The 19,362-nt window shown below is 53.3% G+C and overlaps 1 protein-coding gene and 1 long non-coding RNA gene across 6 annotated transcripts in view; one reads left to right on the top strand and one right to left on the bottom strand.

Annotated features, from left to right (window-relative positions):
- KCND3 (potassium voltage-gated channel subfamily D member 3) overlaps positions 1-19,362 on the bottom strand; it is a 214,478-nt gene that overhangs the window by 138,463 nt on the left and 56,653 nt on the right. The gene's annotated exons all lie outside the window — the stretch shown is intronic.
- Positions 361-5,144, top strand: LOC309842172. The gene is made up of 4 exons (XR_014299539.1): positions 361-820; positions 1,771-1,842; positions 3,385-3,493; positions 4,880-5,144. It is a non-coding gene; the product is annotated as an uncharacterized lncRNA (long non-coding RNA).

Raw genomic sequence — 19,362 nt, 5'->3', positions numbered from 1 at the left:
CTGAGACTATGTAATGGGGGCCTGGCCTGGCTGGAGGAGGTGTGGTGGGAAAATGCCCGGTGGCCTCAGAGGTTGCAGGTGTTCACATGACCAGAGGGTCGGGTTGGAGGCAGGGAGGCAGGGAGTCACTGTCAGGGAGAAAATGAGCCCTCACATTTCTGTTTCTCCTCACAAAGGTCTTTGGGACACCAGGGTGTGTATGATTCTTTCACGGCCTTGGGAAGAGCCGGGTCAGATGAGTTCTCCGCTGACGTGGAGATAGATGGCACAGGATGGGTTCCGAGGTCTCCATCCCGGACCACTGTACTTACTATTACCCCATCCTTCCTTTCCACTTTAATATGGGCTCCCCCCACCCTACGGACCCCCTGCAGCCGTAGAGGGTGTTTGAACTTTGACTGGTCTGGGTGGGCACATTTGTGAGAAGGCTGGTCTGGACCACAAGTAGGCCTTACTATGGAATGGTGGGCTGAGAACCCTGGGGATTTACCCCCTTGCTTTATGAGGTCATTCCATCCCACAGATTTGGTAGGCTCCCAGAAGACTAAAATGGAAAATATCCAAATCCGGTCACGGACCATAATAAATGCTCAGTAAATGTTTACCTGAGAGACGTCAGCTAGGCTGGACCCCAGAGGAGATATGCGTGACTTCGATGTGAAGAAATGATCACACACAAGGAAACCTCATTGTAAGCTGGAATGTGCTGTGCAGGTGTGATGTCTGAGATGACAAGGAGACCAAAAAAGAAGGCTGGAGCAAAATGTCCCTTGAGTGAGTGTGGAAAGTGTTGGGAAGAGACTTGGAAACAAGAAAAGAGGTTTGAAAAACCATGTCGCGTGTGGGATGATGGGAGTGGGGCTTGGGAGAGAAGGAAGTTTCTCTTGTGTCTCCTGGGGTTGACAGGCCCTGTGCTAAGTGTTGGGCAGGAGGAGGTAAAGACACAGCTCCACCCCTAATGAGCTCGTGGCCTTATGGGGACAACGGGCTTGTGGATACTTTCCATATATTCCAGCGAGGCCTGGGATGGTGTTGAGTCCACGGTCTGGGGAGCCACAGAGGAATTCTGCAAAGGGCTGAAGGAAGCTGCTACTGAGCTCAGGGAAGAGAGGAGGTAGAGAAATCTAGATAGTAAGTGTAAGAATGAAATAAAAGAGGGTCATGGGGCCAGACAGACTGATAGTGGGTGTGTGGCAGGGGGCGGCAGTTTCAGATATGGTACTCAGGGGAAGCTTCTTTGAGGATATGACATTCCCTAGAGACCTGAATGATGAGAAGAGGCTGCCCTTTGATAATCTGGAGGAAGTGGGAGCAACAGTCAATGCAAAGGTCCAGAGGCAGGCGCGAGATTGGCCTGTGCACAGACTGGAAAGAAGGCCTGACAGACTAACACCCTCAGGCCAAGGAGGAATGGTCTGAGATGGGTTTGGGGAAGAGGAGGGGCCTCATCAGATAAAGTCTGGGAGGTCAGGGTAAAGAGTTTGGATTTTATTCTAAGTGCCTCATTTTGCCTCCTCCCAAAGTGGTCACCAACCCTGATCTGACGCTGCCTCTGACGCAGGGCAAATTTACATGTTGACGAGTACAAAACCTCACAGTTTAAAGCTCTTCTCGCAAATCCACGGTAGAGTCCCCTCCACCAGAGTCTTACCAAAGTCTGAACCCAACTAAAGCTGGCACACCCCCGCCCCCGCCTGCCGAGAAGGACATCTCTGGACCATTAGGACTTGACCGAATTTGAAACAAGTGCCACTCTTTTCTGGATTCTAGGTCGCATCTGGAGGAATGACACTGCCCTTGAAGGAGCAGGATTGGGTAGAGCGAGGTGGAAGAAACTTCCAGGTTTCCTATTCAAAGCTCAGATTATTGTTGGGTCATCATCCCCTCTCCTCTCTACTTCCTACTCCTCCTTGGGACCAGGGAGCAAAGGACAGCTCTGGTCCCCAGGCCCCCGGACAAATGCCGCCTGATACCTTCAGGAGCATGCGGTGGGGGAGCAGAAAGGGGGGAAAGGACCCCATTGGCCCCCCGAGCTGGGAGCTAAAATGGAGGCCCCTCCTCCTTGCCTATGTTCCATTTGGGAAAGGTCACCGGGACATTGGCCTCAGCCCGGGTGGGCAGAGACAAACGCCGCGGGAGGGGCAGGGGGGCCTCATGGGCACCATGTACACGTGAGCCCTGACCCGAGGAGGAGAGGTCGCCTTCCCACAGCCCGACCTCACACATTCCTTCAGCATCTCTGGGAAATGATCACACCCCCCACACTGAAGAAACACAGTCAACAGATTCTGGTTTCCTAGATACGCCAGTGGCTTCTAAAAATAGCCAGGCAATGACAAAGCAAATTGGCGTATGGACTGCACATAATTCCAATACCAGCTTGCCTGGCGGCACTCGAGGCTTCCCGTGCTGGGCACTTCCTCCTCTTCCCTCTCCTGTTTCTGAAACAGTCTCTTGTTGCTGAACACCGCAGGCCAAGTGTGAGTGAGAGGGGTGGCTGGAGCCCCCGCCGTGGGTCCCACCCAGGGCTGGTGCGTCCTGCTGTGGCATCCTTTCCCTGTGGTCAGCCCCACACTCACACTGAAAGTCCACCCCGTCACGCCACCAGCAGCTGTGTGTGTGTGTGTGTGTGTGTGTGTGTGTGTGCGCGTGTGTGCACACGCACCCCAAAACCCTCCCAAGGAAACAAACCCTTCCCTTTTTGTGACCGGATGGGGCTGTCCTGGCATTCCACCCAGAGATCACTCTCCACTGGGGAGAGGTGACTGCCCACGAGACCTGAGCCTGTGACTTAGTCCATTTCCTAGCCCCAGGAGGCAGACTTGGCAAAGTATCCCCCTGTCCCAGCTCCTTCATTTGCAAACCTTATATAGGAGGGGCTGACTCCACACTCTTCACCATCTTCTTCTCTCTATTCTTATTCTAAACTCTGTAAACAATGGAGGAAAGAAACTCAGATGGCTAGAGTAACTTGCCCGAGGCTATGGCTGAGAAAGTTCCACTGGAATTTGCTAGTAGGGCCCTTTGGCATGAAGGCCCTGTAAAACCACCGGTGGGATCACAGCTCCTCTTCAAGGGGCTTCTGCTTCAAAGGAGCTTGGGTCAGGGGCAGGCAGGTACCAAACCCCATCTCAGAAGGTCCAGAGGCTTGGAGGGAAGGATCATTGGCAGAAGTGGGGCAGGACCTGGTGGGCCAATCAGGGATGCCCTGGCACCCAGAGACCAGCAATGGGACTAGCCCCTCACTGATGGAGCAGGGGAGGGAGCCCCAAAAGTCTGATCAAAGGAGTTGGGGCTGCCAGGCACGAGTGCTCAACATGGAGCTGTGCCCAGGACAGTGAGGAAGAAGGGAGGAAATAACCCAGTCTCTCTTTTCACCCTCAGCTCCCCTGTTTGGGCCTTAACTGGACACCTGGGCATGGAGCAGACCCAGAGGGGTAAGGGTAGACAATGGATCTCCGGGGACAAACAGAAGGACCTGTGCGGGAAAGAAGTAAGATACTCCAACAGCTCAGGTCTAAGTCCCCCTTGATGCTCAGTGTTCGCTAAGCCAGAGTCCAGAGAAGGCAGAGAAGGGCTGTGTGGCCTTTAGGAAGGAAATGAAGAGAAGGATACGCAGGAGTTCTTTAGACAAAACCCTTAATCTTGCAACTCATTCTAAAAATTATTTCAAAAATCATTCGATCCAACAGCTATGCTTTAATCGGCCGTCTCTGCCTGGATGGCATAGTCTGCATTTCCAGGCCCTATGGAACCAGCCCCGCGTCTATCGCTTGCTAGTGGTGAAGTTCTTGAACCTAGGTGAGGTTCAATAGGGTGAGGTTCGGAGCCGACGGCTAAGAAAGAATTCTTGAGACGTCTTTGGTGCAAAAAGGTGGTTTATTAGAGCACAGGGACAGGACCCGTGGGCAGACGGAGATGCTGCTGCCCCGGGTTGTGAGGAGTGGCTGGTTATATACACAGGAGTTGGGTAGGTGAGGACAAAGGGTTGTTCAGAAGGGCTATTGGGATAAAGACGACTGTCAGCATATTGAGGGCCTGGTTACTATCAAGCCAAGGCCACTTTCCCTCTAATGAGGCACTAACATAAAGACCATTGGGAGTCTCCTGGTGGAATGTTACATTCCTGCTATCAAACATCCTTGTTAGTGAGATTTAGGTTTCAAAAGAAATTTAACTTTATTTACTTTTCCTTCTACCTCCGTCTCCTTCGGTTTTTTATGGAGGGCAGGGTGATGTTAGGGCTTGAGGAACTGAGTTATGTATCTTTGGAAATTGGGCTATTGATAAGGCAACTTCTTTGTTGTAAATCTCAAGGACATTTGTAAACCAAGAGAGACTCCTGCCTTGCAGGACTGTGATCTCTGCAAGATAACCATTTGCTCTTCTTGTAGGGCAGTCAGGGGTGCCTGTGAAATGTCACACATATCACCAAGGGGAGTGGGTGGAGACGGGGTGCAAAGCGCCAGCCCCTGCTCCGTTCTCAGCCAGCCTCCTACTCCCTCATCACTAGTATCCACGGTTTGGTGAATGAATGACAGATCCCTTCTCACCTGGTCCTGAGGACACACACTCTACCTGTGGGAAGCATAGCACTCAACATGATCAGAGACACCTAGTCCATTACAAAGGACAGGATCAGTGGATTTTAATAATATTAATAATATTAATAATTAAGAGTTGTCATCCATCGGTAATGTTCCCATATGTCGGGTCAGGGCTTTGCATGCCTTATCTCATAGAACCCTCCCAATGACACAATGGGACAGGCAAGGTCCTCATCCCATTTTACAGATGATAGAACTCAGGCAAAGAGAGAGTGTTGGTCCCACACCTCTTGGCCCTTGGAACCGTGTCTTGCATGTGCTGTATTTCCTAGGTTCCAGGATGAACTGGCTTGCAGCTGGATTCAGCCAATGGGAAGGACTGGCAGAAGCCTGGGGGGTTGGGGGGAGGTGGGGAGCTGGTAGGTAGGTATCTTCCTCCAGACAAGACATCATTATTCCGCCTCCTGCTAAGTGATGCCACTGGGAGGGTTCCTACAACACCACGCCCCACGAGGAGCAGCAGCTTCCCGCTAATCCCTGATCACCTCACCACCCCCAGTCTGGCTTCTTACTCTTCACCACCCTGAATAAAGTACTCCCGAGTTCTCTCAGCTGCCACGTCTTAACTCAGAAATCGTCTTAGTCCTAACATCTCACTTTACGGAAGCCCAGAGAGGCTGAGTGGCTTGCCTGAGGTAACACAGCTAGTCAATAAAGGCAGAGTAAAGGTTCAGAGTACAGATCTCCCAACAGTTCCCTGGTGATGTTTACCCCCTGTGGCACTGTCAACCTCCTGATCTGTCCCAGGCTTTGCATAGGAGCAGCTACTGATTATGGTCAGAATTGCCTTTCCCTTCTTGCATTGGAACTGAAAAGGCATCCTGGCCTCGCCTCTCCCAGAGTTGTTAAGAACATCAACAGGGCTCCTGCGGAGATAAGGTGGGTGCTGCAATAGATGGCATTACGGTAGAGACTATAGAGGGAAAGCACACGTGGGTAAGCAACTATTTTTTAAACAATTTTAAGTCACCGCAACAGCCAGGGGTGTGTTTTCCTCAAGGCAGCTGAAAAACTCAACTCTGCAGACATTTCTCTCTCTGACTGTTTGTTGCCTTGAAGCCCAAGAGGGCTCCCAGGCAAACCTGATTTGTCCAAGATGAACACAAAGGCGGCAATGGCGTGGCGTACCCAAGGCCACGGGCGGCGTCAAGTTTAACTCATGAGCCGGGTGGCAGTAGCGGCCAGAAAGGAAGGGAGATGGTCAGAGGAATCTGCCTTGAACGCAAGGTCAAACAAAGATTCTACCAGTTCCAACACAGCTAAGCGGTGCTCAGTGTGTGTTCAGAGGACAGGCGATGTGGTCAGCGGTCGTGGCTAGCAGAGCAGGGACTCTGAGCAGCGCCTTGTGCTGAGAGCCCAGGTGAAGAGCCCCCTGCAGTTCCTCCATTCTAGGCTTTCATTCAACGATGTTTACTGAGTACATGTAGCATAGTATTGAGAATGAGTTCTTCTGAGTCAGAGATCCTAGGTGCAAACCAGGGCTCTGCTCCTTACTGGTTGCAGGACTGTGGGAAAGACACTTAAGCTCTCTGTGCCTTTAAAGGGATAATAACAGCATTTATCTCCCAGGTGGTAAGAAGAATTAATTTAGGACATGGAAGGGGCTGGATGGGTGCCCAACATACAGGAAGCACGCTGATGCCGTGCTTGTTGCCTTTGGCTGGAAAGTCAGATCTGTATGCAAGTTCTGTTTCTAGCAGGTGGCAGCTGTGTGACTTGAGGCAAGTTACTTGACCTCTCTGAGTCACAGTTTCCTCCTCTACAGAAAAGCAGTCCCTGTTTTTATATGAGGGTTCAGTGAGACAGCAATGGGAAGTATCCAATCAATGTTGATTGAGTATCTCCTCTGTGATGAAACAGAGACAAGACCTCACGCTTAAGGCTTACGTCTGGGGTGAAGCACGTGCACGTGTGTCCACGCATGTGATCATCCCCGCAGGCTCTCAACAGACACTGGGCACGAGTCGACAGGCCTGGTTCTGTGCTGGCTCTGCCCTCGTTGTTGGGTAGCCATGCTCTCTGAGCTCTCCGCCTCTGTTTCCCCACCCCTAAGATGGAGGGGTTGGAACACTTGGCCACGAAAGCCCCTTACAGCTCCGCCCCTCCGGGGCACGTTCTGTAGGACCCTCTGGACTCCAGGCTCAGACAGTCTTGAGAACCACCATGGTGGAGTGGAGAGGGCAGGCTCCCTGGGGTAGCCATGAGTGCCTGAAGCTAGACAGCACTGAACAGCCAGCACGCCCTCTACGGTGGCTTCCCGCCTGCATCTCTCATCCAGCCAGTCATCGCCATCCCATTCCATAATACAGGGCGAGTGGGAAAAGCTGAGAGGTACCCCCAAACCATCCCGTATTCTTCCTCCATCCTGGGTCCCAAAATCCCTTCCTCCCATTCTCCAACGATCCAGGACCTTGACACGCAGTTGTGTGTGTGTGTGTGTGTGTGTGTGTATGTGTGTGTGTGTGTATGCGCGCACCCATGACCTTTTCACTTTCGTCTCCAGGATTCTAATCTCCGGCGTCCTAACACCTGGGTCAACATCTTGGAAATGTATTTCTGTTCCTCCAGCTAAGGAAGCAGCACACGTTTCTGTGTCAGTGAAAAGCCAGGAGGGGCCTCGCTACCTCCTTGGAAGCTCTAAGCCCCCAGTAGAAGGATAGGAGGGGTGTTGCCCAGGTAGGTGAACACCGCCCGCCCCCCCCGCCACCTTCCCGCGCCACAGGCAGGCAGTGGGATGGGCAGAAGTGCCACTGTGAGTACCACTGGCCAGAGAACGTCCCAGTGACCAGCTGGGAGGCCGAGGCTCAGGGCCTGAGATTTCAAATCTCAGAGAGATCCAAAAGCCATCCCTCAGGCAAGGGACATGCCCTTGGGCAGGGACCACCAGCGGAGCCCTAACCGGGCTCCACCCTGCCCCTGAGGGTCCCAGGAGATGGCTCCCACAGGCACTAGCAAGGCGGGCTCTGCACTGCGTTTCCCTTCCTCCCTCCATTCGTATCCCGTATCCCGTCCACAGCACCTGGAAGCTACCTGGGCCAGGCCCAGAGGGTGGGGTTGCAGACAGAGAGGTGGGTAAGGAGAGCACCGTCCCTCCGAAGAGCCCACAGCCTGGAAGAGAAGGTTGGGGACGACTCAACAAATGATGACAAGAGCGTGTGCCAGGTGCTTTAACGCAGCGGTGGGTGCGATGTTCTGGGAGCGGGGAAGGTTCCTGGGCACACGAGACCTGAAGAATGCTCAGTTCAGAGAGGTGGAGACTGGGGTTCCAACAGCCTGCCCCGATCCTCCAGAAGCATTTCCAGCTCCCACTTCAGGCACAGGAGGTTTTCTCTGCTGGCCGTTAGCACGCCCCCAGCTGGGAGCTCAGCTCTGGAGCCGCCCCACAGCCACCCCAGCCCACAGCCAAGGGCCCCCTGTGCCGAGCAATGGCCTCCCCGTGAGGATTCTGTCCACGTGGAGGGCCAGGACTTGGACATCCTCAGACCACTATAGTTTAGGAAGAGCGGAGATGTCGGGGCGGCCGCAGCTCTGGCCTATTCCAGGACACAGGACACTTGAGAAATAATAGCCTGCCTGTCTTCCCTCCAGACACGGGCTCCCTTGCACCTGACTCTTTCATTTCCCTGGAGGGGGAAACATATTGCTTCTGGCTATGACCCTGAGAGGGACACGAACATCCACCTTCTGGACCAGCCATCTCCCACCTGGGGCGGGAGCCAGGCCCCGCATGGAGGTGCACTCAGGAAGGAAGCACTTCTGAGGAAGGATTCGTGGAGCCAAGGCCTTCCTGACCCCAAGGCCTTCACTGCTTGTCTCCACAGTTGGGCCACCCTCTGTGTCCAGGAGCCAGCGTGATGCTGGTCACGTGTCAGACGATGATTCAGACCTTACAGCACATGCTCCCTTGACCTCTGTGGTCAACTGACCGGTGGGGAACGGGGCAGAGCAAGGAAGGGGCCAGCTGACCTGGCTTCCTACACACGGCTGCCCACACCCCTTTGCCCCCGGCCAAGGCTGTGCGCAGCCTCTCCTTGGGCACTGGCAACCCCAGAATGTGTGTCCCTATCATGCCAGACACCAAGACGTGCTGAACTAGACGAACTACAAATAGGTCTTGGCCCTGGCCGTGGGTTTCTCTTGGGGGGGGTGGTGAGGTCATGTCTGCCTTCATCCTGGCACACTTAGGCTAGGGGTTTGAGTCACATTCTTGTGCAGAGAGGGAGAAGCCGGAGGGCCCCCCGATCCAGAGTGGGTGCTGCCCATCACAGTCCAGGGGCCAGAGCCCAGCTCTAGGTCCTGCCTGGGTCAGGGGTCGCCATCAGAGAAAACTCCCCACCAGGCCATGCACATGCCTTGCCTGGGCTCACTCTGAGGCTCACTCCCCTAGCAGGTCAGATGGATCTGCCACTAGAAGGAGGGGCTGGGTACTGGCAAGTCACAGCTGACACGTATCACGCTTCTCTGTGTCAGGCAATGTGCTAATGGTTTACATGGGTTAACTCACTGAATGCCCACACAGACACTATGAGAGGTGCTGTGACTCTCCCCGCTGTGCTGACGAGGCACTGAGAGGTTATGAGACCTGCTCAAGGTCACCCAGCTAGCAAGTGGTGATGCCAGGATTTAAACTCTAGGAATAGGAATTTAGAGCCTGCACTCTTACCCACTGCATTACTCACTCAAATTCCTCATTTAACTTGGGAGACACCACAATGGCTTTTTCTAACTAGCAATTTCATTGGTTAACAGCACACACTCTGCAGTCAGACACAAAGCCGATCTGGATTCTAACTGTGTCACCTTGGGAAGGTCTTTTTGTTGCTCTGGGCTTCAGTTTCCTCATCTACAAAATGGGATAAGAGCACCTGCCTCACGAGAAGTGAAAATAGGATCATGTACTTCGTACAGTGTCTTCTCACCAATAAGCAACTCCCAGAGGTTAGCGATTACTCATTTACAAACGCATTTTCTGGGCTGCGCATAGGTGATCTGCCCAATACTTAACCGATTATTAGCTGTGTGACCCCAAGCAGGCCATTTCATTGTTTTCTTTCTGTAAAACACTGGATGGCATAGTGCCCAAGCAAACCTAGTCTGGGCAGTGGGGAGAGGGCACCTTCCAGCTCGCCTGGGAATTGAAAGTTCATCCCAGAAAAGCCACAAAGTAAACATCTACACACACACACACACACGCACTGAGATGCAAAAAGTCTGTAATGCAAAAAGTCTGTGACCTTCCCACGGTCTCTGGGCCAGTGTCGTTCCCCCACCCCATCCGCCCAGGCTTCCTTTCCTGACCTATCTCCATTTCACTGTTGTCCACTTAGCACCTACTGAATTACTCTATGTTTAATTTCACCATCTCCCCCGCCCCCACTCTATCATAGCCCCAAGTGGGCAGGGACCTTGATGGTCCTGTTCCCAGCTGCAGCCCAGGCTCCAGGAATAGAGCCTGGCACGTGGGGGTACTCAGTAGGCGTAAATGTGTGCTCAGTGAATGGAAGAAGGAATGAGCAGCCCCTGAGGGCCGTCCTGGCTCTGCACCGAGGGCTCCCCAGTCAGAATTGGCTCCTCTGGCTCCCCTTCACTGCCCCTCTCTCAGCTGCTGAGCTGGAGAAAATCAAGTCAGTAGGCTTCACAAGGCACAGATACTTAACAGGAAGGGCCAGAAAAATGGCTAATGAATGGCTTTATTTAGCATGACAGTGCGCCCTGCACCAGGCTGGGCTAAGGACTCGGTGTGTATTCGCTGTATTAACTCACTAATCCTTATCACGGCCTGTCTCCAATTCACCAGGCACGAAACCAAGGCACAGGACTACTAATTGCACAGGAAATCACGCCTGGGCAGACTGCTTTCAAAACAGACAGTCCTGACCTCTTTGTGCCAGGGCCTCCCAAGTTGTTCGCGGAGCTCCCCGCCAGCTTCCTCCCTTCTTCCCCGCAGAGTCTCCTATCTTCCCGCTGCTGCTCCTCAGTTACAAACATCTCCACGAAGAGGCATGTCTCCGCGTAGGCATTCATTCAACAGATAGACGCTGAGGGCCTGCAGGCCCCCGTCACTGTTTCAGGCTGGGAAGGGTCCCTTTCCCCCGCCACCACCCCAGGGCATGCTGAGGCTCCTCAGGGTCTTTGATTGTGTTCTTTCTTCTCCAGGACTTAGTACTAGAGAAGTGCCCATCTAACCTGGGGCGGGGCGCGGTGGCGGGGGCGTTGTCAATGGGGTCTGGCCCCGACTTGACCTGGGAAGGAACCAGCCTCCTCTTGTGGGCAGAGAAGGATGCCGTCCCCCCTCCCCCGCCCCACACATCCTTCCTCAGCTCTGAGCCTCTCCCCCAGCCCTGGGATCCTCCCTCCTCCCAGCTGATCACAAAAATGCCTTCTTTGCCTAATTATTACATATACTAATTATTTTCATTTACATGCCTAGCTTACCATTTATGTCTAATTATTGTGCAGCTCAGCAACAATCACGCATACCATTAAGAATGTATCAGGGTAACTCTGCAGCAGGTTTCACTAACTTCGGTTCCAAACGGTTTGTGTGTGATTCATCTCCGTGGTGTGTGGTTCCCATGGCATGTAATTTCCCTAAACTGAGTTGGGGGCAAGAGCAGGACACTAGGGTGCGTGACTCTGCTCCATGATGGTGCGGAAGAGTGGCAGTAGGAGGACCCGTAATGGCTGTAATTTACTGAGCCATGATGCCCCCACCCCAGCTACCACTAAAAACTGCGTATACATTATCTCCTTTAAACTTCTAGGCCTCCCGATGATTAAAGTGGAGGCAAGTAACACTTCCAGGCACACACAGCTGGGAATGGCATTCTGGGGCTCGGGTACAGATGTGTGAGGTCGGAGCCTGACCTCTTTACTGCCTTCTAGGTGCCCGCCCACTGAGAGGTATGGTGGGGGGGGGGTGGCGAGGGCACCTGGGAAGCCATGCAGCCCACCCGCCTCATTCTCCCAAACAGAAAACTGAGGCAAGAGCGGGGAAGTGGCTGGCCCAGCCAGACCAGGCCAGACTGAGACCACGGCCCATCACCTGGCTCTCTGTTGCGCTGGAGGAAAGCCGCCCTGGGAACAGAAGCAGCATCTCTGAATTCCGGCCCATCACTGAAGGCTGAGGCAGGCAGCGTTCAAGGCTGACACAGGCAGCGACTGGTCATCACCTTGGTCAAGAATACCATTCGCTCCCATTCTCGAAAGCTGGCCAGCTCTAAGTAGCGCTCCTTCTAGAAGATGCCTGGTGTCTTTCTTCCCCTTAGGTCCTTCCTTTTCTAAACACACATCCCCTCCCCTTCACTCCTCCATTTGTCTTCATTCTTGAGGTGTTAAACAGCATTTAGTGAGTGCTTACTACGGGCTGCTTATTATGCTAAGCGGTTTACATCTACTTTCCTGTGTAATCCTCGAAGTACTCATGCGGGGTGGAAATGATCTCTTGTCATCTTCCCATTTTCCAGCCAAGAGCTCTGAAGCCCAGAGAGGGTATGTGGCATGCCCAAAGTCACACAGCTCGGTGAGGTCAGTGCACAGATCCACAGCCTGGTGTCTCTGATTCCAGAGCCTGCTCTCTGAGGTCAAGTCACAACATAAAGTTTCTTTACACCAGTTCTACTGGCTGCCAGCCTGGCCTCACATTTCTTTTTTTTTTTTTTTTTTGCCAGGCAGCCAAAAGCAAAGACTCTGTGTTTTGAGCCCAAAGATTTCAAGTGGCTCTAAAGTTGACTTCTGTCCTATTCCAGAGCTTTTGGCTCTGCCAACAGTTATGGGCCCTTCAGGGACCAAGCTAGATTCTAGGAAGTGTTTCTAGAAAGGTCTCTGCTTCTGTGTCCCGAGATCTGGAACTCCACAGACCAGGAAGTCTCTTCTGGCCTACTGTCAGAATTATCAAAGAGCAAGAAAACGGCATTCTGGGCGCTATGAGCATTCACTGTTCTAAAGCTCTTGGGCCTTCTGAACAGTGAGACTGGGGGGGCCAGCAGGACCCTTCCTATTGCCTATAGTCGGTTACTAACACTTTTCGGGCCTCTCCCCTCCTCTGGAATCATGGCGGACCACCATGTAGGGGGAAGCCCTCCATGGGGGGATTATGTGGGAGCACCAGGCTGAGGAGGCCAGGAAAGCTGGCCCAAGGTCCCTCCTTCTTCCCTCCCTGCAGGAGCCTGCTCACTCCTCTCACTCCTTGCCTCCAGAGCTGCATTTCTAACCCACAGGTTAGAAAAGGACACATTTTATTATCCACGCAGGAACCCCATCCCTGACTGGGCATGCCTCCCTCTTCTGGCCATAAGCCACTGAAGTCCTGAACATAGGGAAGTGACAGATAGCCAGCATCGTCCCACGTGGTGGACTTGACAGAGGAGAAAGGGTAAGGCCACTACTTCCCAAGTGTGCAGAAGGACAGAACACTGGCCTGGGCTTTCCGGATGAAGTGTGAGTGCAACGCCTATATTCCTCTCTCTCTCTTTTCTCTCCCTGCCCTCTCTCCTTCCTTCCATTCAACCATCCATCCATCTGTCCCCCCCGTCCATCCAACAAACATCCACTGAGCCCCTTACTATAAACCAGGCACTGTGCTAGGCAGCAGAGAGGCAGCTCTGAATGATACCCCTGCCCTAGGGCAGCAAAAGTTCCCAGAAATTACGGTACTATTGTTAAGTGTTAGAGCAGGAGAGCTGAGGTTAGAACACGGGGGCCTGGCTCACGGTGGCCTCCAAGGCCCTACCAATGTGGCCAGTCCCTTGAAGGTTCTTGACCCCACCTCCTCCCCCTCACCAGTCACACTGGCCCACCTGGTGGCCTTCAGACATCCCTGGCCTGGTCGCATTAGCTCCTGCTGTCTGGAACGTTCCTCCTCCCAGACAGCTGTATGGTTCACCTTGCTTCCTGTACTCAGAGGGGTTTTTTTTTTTTTTTTTTTTTTTTTGTCTTATGTATATCTACATTATCAACAGTTGCTAGAATATAAGCCACAGGAGGGCAGGAATTTCTTCCTATTTTATTCCCTGCCATATCCGCAGATGACTAGAATAGCACCCATCCCACAGGAGCACAACAAATACCTGTTAAATGAATGGCCCTGAGGGGGTGGGGTCATGATTCATGGGAAGGAGAAAGGGTCCTGGGTTGGGCTCCCCTGCTCCGCCAGAGCCCCTGCTGGCTGGGACCCCCTGCTCATAAAAATCTCCGAGGGAACCCTTCTCCATGTGCCCTCCCTCCTTCACACAGGAAACACAGACACAGTCGATGCCCAGGTTCCACACAGCTCAGCGGGGAGCAGCAGGAGTGAATCCCCATCAAAGTAGGGGACCAGGCTGTGGAGTTCCCTCCTTAATGGCTGCAGAAGGCACGGTACAACTGGTTTGGAGACAAATCCATCACCCAGATTGTATTTGCATAAGGAGGGGTGAGATGGGTTTGCACCCTCTCTGCAGGGCGCCCCAGGGCAGAGAAGGCTGCAGGCAGGGGTCCACCAGGAAGGACGGAGCCATCACAACAGAACCTGAGTCTAACTCACAGGTGCCCCCCACCCCACCCTGTGTCCTGGCCCCAGAACCTGGGGGCAGCTCCACATAGACCTCATAATGTTAGCCAGAACAGCTCTTCCTGGGAGCGATGTCACAGTGGTGGGTGGGCCTTGGGGGTGTGAGAGCCCTTCCTACTTCCACCGCCTCCTGTCCTGCCTCCCTGTGTGCAGGTCAGAGAAGGCAGCCTGCCTGGGCCCAGAGGCCAGGGGAGGAAATTTCTGCTCTGCAGACAACGGACCTCTGTCAAAGCAAAGATAACCAGCCTGTGAAGGCATCAGGGTGAACAGAGCCTCCTGTAAACGTGGAATCTTGAATGGCTCCGGCAGCTGCATTAAAATCTAAACAGTCTTTCCTGTGGATTTTCCCGATTAATGCAAATTTGTTTTGCTTTGCAAATTGAAAACCAGTTGCAAGCACCTGGTGTAAAAATTCTAGCTTTCTAGCCAGGAATGGAGAACCCCGAGGGCATCCTCACGCCAGCCAGCCAGCCCCACACCTGGACCTTTGCCATCTTCTGATTCTGGGGCAGCCAGACTTCCTCCTGGGTTCGAGGCAGGTGACCCCCACCAACCTTACCCCCTGTTGGTAACAAGCTGTCCACTGAGCAAAACTGAATGCATCTGGCGGTTTCCAGGTGCTGGGCCACCCAGGACTCTTTTTTCCCTGAAGGGTGATCGGTGCAATCCGGGAGGTCATTCAAGCCCTCTGTAAGAAGCCTGCCTTTGTAACTCCTGGGTGTGCTGGGGGGGCATCATCAGATGACAAGAGTGGCACAGCTTCATCCTTCAGCGCAGGGACTGACAGAGTGTCTTGGAGCTGCCCCCAGGTTGAAATCATTCCTTCCCAACTGTCCCAGGCCTATCCTCAGCCTGACCAAGCACGACCTCCCTCAAGCTCGGAAAGCAGAGGGAACTGTGGGGACTCCCCAGGACAGCTGGGTGATGAGAAAGGTGCTGCTGGTGTCCCACAGCTGCCTCACCCCCGCAGAGCCAGGCCCATCCTGCTGGTGCCTTCTCCAAGTCGGGCTCCGTGTGCGCCCAGCCCAGCCGAGCCCGAGCAGATGAACGGATGAACGGGGACACCCTTTCCCGCCTGTCCCCTCCTCCACCGGCCTCGCATTGTTCATTCAGCTCTGAGATAAGTCAGGAGGGAGGGTAGTTATGAACGGGCCCCATTATGCTCCCCCTTCCTCTGCTACGCAATTTAAAGGCAGGAGACAGAGAGAAATGCTCTGGAAATCCAAATTAAAATGTATTCCGGCAGCAATCCCGCACCCAATTAAAGTAACCCAGAGCCTATTGTCCTTTGCTAAATTTAGAAAATGCTCAGGTGTGTCTGATCCTACTCTGCACAGATATTTTTAATACAGATTTAATCATATTTTGGGTTAGGAGAAGAAGCTAATTAGGTAGGCAGATTTAGAAAGGCTGCCGGAATGCAGGACAAAGAGAGGTGATTTGATGCAATTCACTATTTTCTGGGTGTTGTTTTTTTTTTAAAACAGTAAGTTGTGCCGGGCCTGGGTTTGGGAGTCGCAGCTAGCTGGCTTGAACACTGAGGTGGTAATGAGCCGGAAAGCCCATATTAGTAGCCAACAAACCCTGGGGCTGAAGGGACCCCCAAAAGACGCTCACATCACTCTCTTGTCTCCTTTAACTGTTGAACCAAACCACTCCCGAGGCAGGGGACCTCACTGTTGAAGATGCCACGTAAACAGGCATTCGTCATCTGTGGGACAGGGAAGCTCTCCATCTGCAGGAAGGCGAGGTGCTGCTTGGTGAACACTGGCCGGGCTCAGTGGCTGAGCAAAGAAGCCCAGAAACCAGGCAGCCCCTTCCCCTTCACCGGGATGGGGCGAGCTGCTTCTGGCTTAGACCCACCCTGTCTCCTGCGCTCCCTCCCTTCTCCACGACTGCACCAGAGTGGAACAAAGAAGACTGGGCTCTTGGCTTGACTCTGTGCTGAATCAGGTGATTGAGTAACCGACTTAAAAACTCCTCTAAGAAAAAAAACAAAAACAAAAACAAAAAACCCTCCTCTAAGCCTTAGTTTCTCCCCCAGCAACACGGGGATTCTGGTCTCTGTCTTCCTTAAATTAAGGCTGGCAAAGGTCGAGCGGGACTCAGCTGGGGCCCTCTGGACATGTCCGGAAGGAGGCCGCTGAGGGCACACACCCAGGCAGCTCAGCTCGGTCGGTGAGACAGGAGGCGAGACTCCCAGTTCATTGTGCTTTAAACCAAAGCATGAGTGTATTATGGGGTGTGCTGTCTTTACCCGGGACCCACCCCAGCTCCTGTCTTTGTGATGGAGGAAGCTGAGCCCAGCACATTGTCACCGAGCTTTCCAAGTTCCTCCCGAACATACTATTAGGTAGTTAAGATACCGTGTCTTAAAATGCAGAGTGGGTTAAGCTTCTGCCTTCCGGCTCAGGTCCTGGGATCGAGCCCCACATCGGGCTCCCTGCTCCACGGGAAGCCTGCTTCTCCCTCTCCCACTTCCTCTGCTTATAATCTCCCTCTCACTGTGTCTTTCTCTGTCAAATAAGTAAATAAAATCTTAAAAAAGAGAGAGAGAGAGATTGGTTACCCGAAAGAGGTGGCTGGGAAAGGGGTGGCAAGAGGAGGGAATGGGAACGAGGAGCGGAGATGCAGTGGGCGGGACACTTCCCTGAGAACACCTTTCTTTAGAGCTTTGATTCTTAGAGCCTTGGCAGTGTTTCCCGGAGCTTTCATACAACCCAAAAGAAAGAAGTGAAACCAGCAGACTTGTTCCTCAAGGCAGGCTCTCTCCTCCTCAAGGAATGGGCCCCACAGACCGGAGAGCCCATGATTTCCATAGCGTAGCCGCTGAAAGCAAAGATTCAGGAGTCTGGCTTCAAATTCCAGCTCTACCTCTTAGAGGCTGTGTGATTTTTTTTTTTTTAAAGATTTTATTTATTTATTTGACAGAGATCACAAGTAGGCAGAGAGGCAGGCAGAGAGAGAGGAAGGGAAGCAGGCTCCCTGCTGAGCAGAGAGCCCGATGCGGGACTCGATCCCAGGACCCTGAGATCATGACCTGAGCCGAAGGCAGCGGCTTAACCCACTGAGCCACCCAGGCGCCCCGAGGCTGTGTGATTTTGAACTACCTTCTCTGGGCTTCCGTGTTCTCATCTATAAAGTGGAGTAGAACAGTAAGTACCTCACATAGTTATTACGAGGAGCTTATGAGTTAACACAGAACCAGACCTTAGGACAGTGCTTGCTCTTACGATGATCATGATTTTAGGGCTCGCTGGTTAGGAGCTGCTGCAGTCGCATGGGATGAGGAATCCCGTCACCCCCTAGGACATCCCTCAAGCACTGGGAATAGGCCAGCCTAACACGAGAGCTTTCAGGGGGAGGCACGCTGTGATGGCAGGAACCATGGAGCTCTGAAGGCCCCTGCTCAGGGACCTTATCAGTTTCCGCTGGCTGCCAGAATGCATTACCACAAACCTAGTGGCTTCACCAATAAAACCGTATGGGCTCATAGTTCTGGAGGTCAGAGATCTGAAATGGGTCTCGATGGACTAAACCCCTCGACTTGGGGTCCCCTCCTTCATCTTCAAAAGCAACGACAGGGGTCTCCCCTGGCATTACTCTGACCTCTCTCGCCTCCCTGTTCCATGTTTTAAGGACACCTGAGGCTAGACCGGGCCATCTGGATAACCCAGGACACTCTCCCTTTCCTGAGGCCAGCTGATTAGCCACTGTGATTCTCACCTGCTGCCTTCTTCCCCTCTGCAACATACTCCCACGTCGGGGGGCAATAGGACACGGACCTCGCTGGAGCCATTCTTCTGGCCCCACTCAGACCAGCCGCTAACCTGCTCCACCTCTTCCCGGGTGCTTAGGGCGTGGTCTCGGGTTGGTTGGTTGGGTTTGGTCATCTCGGCCATTTTTCAGTGTACAGGTCTGAGGCACTAGGTAGTCACACGGTCATGCAACCATCACCACCGTCCATCTCCAGGACATCTCTGGTTCTGTAAAACTGAAACTCCGCTCCCTGTAAACACTAAGTCTACACTATGCTCTGTCCGTTTGAGAACTCTGGGCCTCTCCCGCGGAAAGGCATCTCAGGCTAGAAGCTTGCCCATGGATGTTCTGGCAATTAAGAAAAAAACTGTGGTGCGATGTGGTGTGATGCTATGGACTGGGGGTGGGAAGTGCGGGGTAGAGGGCTGCTCTAGGGTCCCGGGCACCGGGCTCCCACCCAGGCCACCCGCCACTGGCTGTGTGCGGCTATCATCGGCGCCACTCATAGGGTCCCTTCAATGCACCAAGTCTCCCCGTGAGGCGCAGGAGCCCAGAGGTTGCTTAGCACCGTGTCGGCCACTTAGTGAGTACTCCCTGAATGCTAGTTTGCAAAGGCGGGTGAGGTAGGGGCAGACCTGAGAAGACAACTTCTTCCCAGGGTTCCCTGTGAGCTTCCTGTTAGAAGTCTCAGGGAACTGTGGTCGGGAGCTCTGAATGCTAGCAGAAGAGCCTACACAAGATCACAGCCGCCTTTCAGGCGGGGGCAGCTGCTCTGAGGAGCCTCTAAAGATGGGGGCTGGAGAGGCTCCCAGGAAGCAGCACCAAGTCAAGAGTGGCACGAGTATGGGAAAGGAGGCAGAGAGGCCAAGGTTCACCTTGCAAAGCTGATGGGTGTTCCTGATCCTGCTTATTCATCTCCTCTTCCAGGAAGCACTCCATGATTATACCCACAGAACTTCAGTGACTTTTACTAGACATTTCCTCCATATTCTCCTCTGGAGTCTGTGCTGTACCAATCTGCACGTTATCATTCACAATACAAAAGCACTTCACCAGTCTGGATTCAAGCACTGTACTGACAAGCATTTAAAAAACTCTCCCCAGCCTTCCCTCACACAGGAGCTACACTAGGGGCAGGGGCCACTAAACGCTGGGCATTGAAATAGATGGGAAGGAGGAAGCCTCCTCCTGTATAGATCCTACTAGGTTAGCGCTTGACCCTGACCTTCCCAAAGGCCCTGGGAAAGTGGGCACAGCGGCAGCCATTGTGTGGTTCCAGGAAAAACACTGCAGGTTTCCAGGCCACCATCCCTCACCTGTCCCACTAGGAGGTGGGGGGCAGGGCCTGGGAGGTGCGATTTCTAAGCAAACTTGAGCAGGCATCATTTTGATGCCTGTTTTGCACCTGGGCAAGCAGGTGCAGAAGGGAGGAGGGTGGCTCGGCTC

This window comes from Mustela nivalis (genome assembly GCF_964662115.1).
Source record: "Mustela nivalis genome assembly, chromosome: 10".
Lineage (NCBI taxonomy): Eukaryota > Metazoa > Chordata > Mammalia > Carnivora > Mustelidae > Mustela > Mustela nivalis.
Note: the sequence above shows the minus strand (reverse complement) of the source record. Positions and strands in the feature narration are given on the sequence as shown.